Below are 5,125 nucleotides of genomic sequence, written 5' to 3'. Positions count from 1 at the left end.
AGGAATTGGCCTTCAGTTTAACAACTTTGTTGCGCGATGTCAAGGCCTGTTATTATAGAAAGCCGCGGTCACACATAATATAATATTCTGAAACTAATAAACAAACATCTAAATTTCTATAAGTAAATTTATTCTTTGATCATTGCCTTCATATCCTATCTTATTTTCATATCATAATCTATCATGGTATTATTTATATAACATATCACAACAATATTATTAAATTTGTGATGTTCAAATATCATATGAACATTCTCTAACATGTTCATATGATATTTGAATATAGTTCTTGAGTATATTATCTGCAAACAATTGACTGATGCAAGTTCAAATGTTGTCAAAAACCAAGCATGCATGCATGGGACACTGCAGTGTCCCACAAAGAAATGCTGGTTTGAAAGTCAAATTTTCTTTATTAAAAAAAAATATTTAAATAGGGGGGAGATAGGGAGGTTTCTGTAACTTTTTTTAGGCTCCAAAACTTTTAACTTTATATATAAAACTTAAGGGACTTACGAAGTACATTGAGGAACAAAAACAGGATACTTACAGAAACTTTTCAATTTTTAATCTGGAGTACCACAGTGTAATTGGTAATAAAGTCTCTGGATCCAGTATTCAAAGTAATATGATCTAAAGTAATACATAAATTAAATAAAATGCTTTAAAATGCATGCAGTTATACATATAACTCTTGATAGTTTACTATATGTATAACTAGTTATACATAACATTTATTATATAAACTTATTTTTTAAGATTATGCTTGAACAAATTAGTACCAATTAATTCAAATTCAAGATTTAGTTCAAGTTCAAGTTCTTATTTGTTCATTGTTTTTTCACTATTTTATATTTATTTGTTCAAATTTGTTAACTAGTACTAATTCTTACTACAGTAAGAAAATTTATCATAGTTGAACGTGATTTTATTAGTAACTTAATTTTACTTTCAACATATTTTGACAACACCCTTACATTTTAAATGATGACAGCTTTACTTTTCTATTGATGTTAAATTTATTACGTTTCAATAACTCAGATTGAATTTTAACTGAATTATTGTAAGCTTTGTAAAGGTTTGTTGTATATCAAATGGTGTTGTAAATAAAGTAAAAAGAATATATATATATATATATATATATATATATATATATATATATATATATATATATATATATATATATATATATATTATATATATATATATATATATATATAGTATTTAGGCTATGGGATCATCCATAAATGATGCCAGTAGACAGAGGGGCAGTGTGAGTTTAACAATAATTGACAATGGGGAGGGGATGTTGAGACCAAAATAATGTCAATTAAAAAATTGAATTAAAAAAAAAAGTAAAATATTTTATTTTAAAAAAAAGTAAAACAATTTATGCTAACTATGAGCAGGTTTTAGAGGTATTTACACTAACAATGTGGTCTAAAAACTTCTTGCTTTTGTTGCTTAAAACTGTAGAGGATCATAGGAAAAACAATTTAAATTCAGAAATTAGCTTACTTATCTGAAAGAATAATTTATGTTTTTTTTTTTTACTTTTAGTACTGTTGACAATAAATGTATAATTGAACCAGAAAAAAATTGATGGTATATGCATTTTTTATATTATATTAACAATTCAGATATACCATCATATTATGATAACAAAAACTGACATCATTTTTAATGGGAGATGACAAAAAATTGACTGAATTTGATAAAGGATGAAGGTGTTCAATAAACCGGGTCGTCATCTGACATCATTATGCATAGATGACCCTATGATTTAGGTAAAATAAGTAATCAATTTGCCATATTTCTCTTTAGAAAGTGTAAGAAAAAAGCATTAATATGCTGAGAACCTACCTATTGAGCAAGCTTTGACCACCTATTTTATAAATTTGAGAGACAGAAGTGGAAGTGCGAATCGCAAAAGAACTAATAACAATGCTCTAAATTGATTTTAACTTTGTAAAGTAACATTAATATAGTATTTACAAATAATAAATGAAATTCACATGATTTTTATAATTTGTATTTTTTTCCATTAATTATCAGTTATCAGTCTCTATTTTATAAAATGAATTAAAAAACTATTTATTTATAGTATAATAATAATACATAAATACTAGTTTCCTAATGCTATTATCATCACAATGTTAATGGTATTCGTTTTAAAGTAAAATTTTGTATCAATTTTATTGTTTTAATGTTATATATATATATATATATATATATATATATATATATATATATATATATATATATATATAACATAATTTACATATATATATATATATATATATATATATATATATATATATATATATATATATATATATATATATATATATATATATATTATTTTAATTTTATTTACAACACCATTTGATATATATATATATATATATATATATATATATATATATATATATATATCAAATATCTATAAATAATATATATATATATATATATATATATATATATATATATATATATATATATATATATATATATTATATATATATCATTTGATATATATATATATCAAATATCTATATAATATATATATATATATATATATTATATATAATATATATATATATATATATATATATATATATATTATTTTTACTTTATTTACAATACCATTTGATATACAACAAACCCTTGCAAAGCTTACAATAATTCAGTTAAGATTCAATCTGAATCATTGAAACGTAATAAATTTAACATCAATAGAAAAGTAAAGCTGTCATCATTTAAAATATAAAGGGTGTTGTCAAAATATGTTGAAAAGAAAATTAAGTTACTAATAAAATCATGTTCAACAATGATAAACATTCTTACTGTAGTAAAAAATAGTACTAACTGATAAATTTGAACAAATAAATATAAAATTAACAAAAACAATGAATAAATAAGAACTTTAACTTGAACTTTAACTAAATCTTGAATTTGAATTAATTGGTACTAATTTGTTCAAGCATAACCTTAAAAAATAAGTATTTATAAAAAATTATATGTTAACTATCAGGAGTTATATGTATAACTATATGCATTTTAAAGCATATTATTTTATTTAAACATTACTTTAGATCATATTACTTTGAAAACTGGACCCAGAGGCTTTATTCTCAATAGCACTGTGGTACTCCAGATTAAAAATTGAAAAGTCTCTGTAAATATCCTGTTTTTGTTCCTCAATGTAGTTCGTAAGTCCCTTAAGTCTTAAGGACCTTATTATCTCTAAAGTTGAAAGTTTTGGAGCATAAAAAAAGTTACAGTAACCCATCTCTATCCTATTTTTTTCTTTTTTTAATAAAGAAAATTGGGAAATCTTTGACTTTCAAACCTGCATTTCTTTGTGGGACACTGCAGTGTCCCATGCATGCAAGAATGGTTTTTGACAACATTTCAACTTGCATCAGTTAATTGTTTGCAAATAATTTACTCAAGATCTATATTCAAATAATTATTATATCATCCTAATAATACGTCTATTTGCACAAATTTTAATCTTATTTTTTATAAAGAAAGATAAACATTATTCGTGGTACTTACATACTTGCTTGCCATTCTCTATATTAATATAAAATATTTTCACATAATGTAAACGTAACGCAATGCAATGTCTATTTAAAATTTTTTTAAATTTTTTTTTAAAAAGTTTTTTTTTAGTTTCCAGCTTTTAAATTAATTCCCATGCAAATCCCACAGGAAACCCACGTGGGATTTCCTATGTGTGTAAATACCATATGGTTCCCACATGTAACCCATGTGGGAACCATATGGTGTAACACATATGTGGTATCCGTATGGAAATTTGTCACCTTAAACCATATGGTTTAAGGTGACAAATTTCCATACGGATACCACATGGGAAAATCCGTCCCACGTAAATCCCATCAATCCCACACGGAACCCACGCGGAACCCATGTGGGACGCGGTTTTATTTTTCACAAATACACACAAAATATCAGTGATGAAAAATGAACACGTGTATTTGTTGATTTTAGGTCTATGGACAACATGCAAAAAATGAACTGAACGACTTTAAGAAGAAACTTCATCAAACCATCAATAAAACAGTCATTTTCTCATCGCCTTATTTGAGTTTTTGATATGTTAGCCAAAAATCAAAGTAATTTAACAAAAGTTTTGAACAAAGGTTGACAAAATTAAAAGTCAAATTGATAGAGCACTCGCTGTTGAAATATTTAGTCTCCTTGGTGTAATAAGAGCAGTTCCTGCTCTTAAAAAATATATACAGTATCAGGACAAAACGAGTGCAACCAAATAATGCTAATTTAGTTTCTTTATATAAAAGTGCTGCATTTTTTTAATTTAGAGAAATAACTATTTAACTGTTTAGATCCAAAGTTCTTCAAGTTTTATTCATCACAAAGTTCATTATTTGTACACGAAAATTAATAAATTAATCAAAAGTATTAAAAAAAAGTTGATTTCCTTCTGGACAAAACAAGTGCAACTCGACAAAATGTTGACCAAGCTGTATTTCGCTATCAATATTTCGTGGCAAATCCTTTGTTTTTCGATCACAGTCTTGCATCTTCGAGGCATAGATTCGATCAGGTGATCAATGAAACTTTGTGGAATCGCTGCCCAGGCCTTTTGGATTTGTTCAAACAGTTGATCCTTATTACGAACACCTTCACGATTAATTGTACGGTTGACGATCTCCCACAGGTTCTCGATAGGATTGAGATCCGGAGATTGAGACGGCCAATCCATCACCGATAGGTGGTTGTCTTAAAACCACTGCTTGACTATTTTTGCAGTGTGTTTTGGATCGTTGTCTTGCTGAAAAACCCATTTCATTGGCATATTCCATTCAGCATTAGGTAACATAGCATCTTTCAGGATATTTTTATACATATTTTATACGTATTAGACCTAGACCGTTAGCAGAAAAACACCCCCAGACCATTACATTGCCTCCACCATGCTTCACGGTCTTATGGCAGTAACGTAAATCGAGGCGTTTTCTGGCCGGTCGACGTACACGGCAAATGCCATCGCTCCCAATGATGTTGAACTTTGATTCATCACTGAACAGGACAGTTCGCCATTTCTGCACATTCCAGTCAATATGAAATGTAGCAA

General features: G+C 26.6%; 1 long non-coding RNA gene across 2 annotated transcripts in view; it reads right to left on the bottom strand.

Annotated features, from left to right (window-relative positions):
• LOC136084909 (uncharacterized) overlaps positions 1-3,783 on the bottom strand; it is a 7,895-nt gene extending 4,112 nt beyond the window's left edge. The window contains exons 1-2 of one of the 2 annotated variants that reach the window (XR_010640939.1): positions 3,562-3,783; positions 1-93 (exon numbers count right to left, since the gene is read on the bottom strand). The exon at positions 1-93 is cut by the window's left edge and continues 2,841 nt beyond it. This is a non-coding gene — a long non-coding RNA (uncharacterized LOC136084909). Of the gene's footprint in view, positions 871-3,561 lie in introns of those variants that run through there. The other variant, XR_010640938.1, reaches the window with a different exon arrangement.
• Between the last annotated feature and the right edge of the window lie 1,342 nt (positions 3,784-5,125).

Source organism: Hydra vulgaris, chromosome 09 (genome assembly GCF_038396675.1).
Source record: "Hydra vulgaris chromosome 09, alternate assembly HydraT2T_AEP".
NCBI lineage: Eukaryota > Metazoa > Cnidaria > Hydrozoa > Anthoathecata > Hydridae > Hydra > Hydra vulgaris.
The sequence above is the reverse complement of the archived record's forward strand: the minus strand, read 5'-3'. Positions and strand labels throughout refer to the sequence as shown.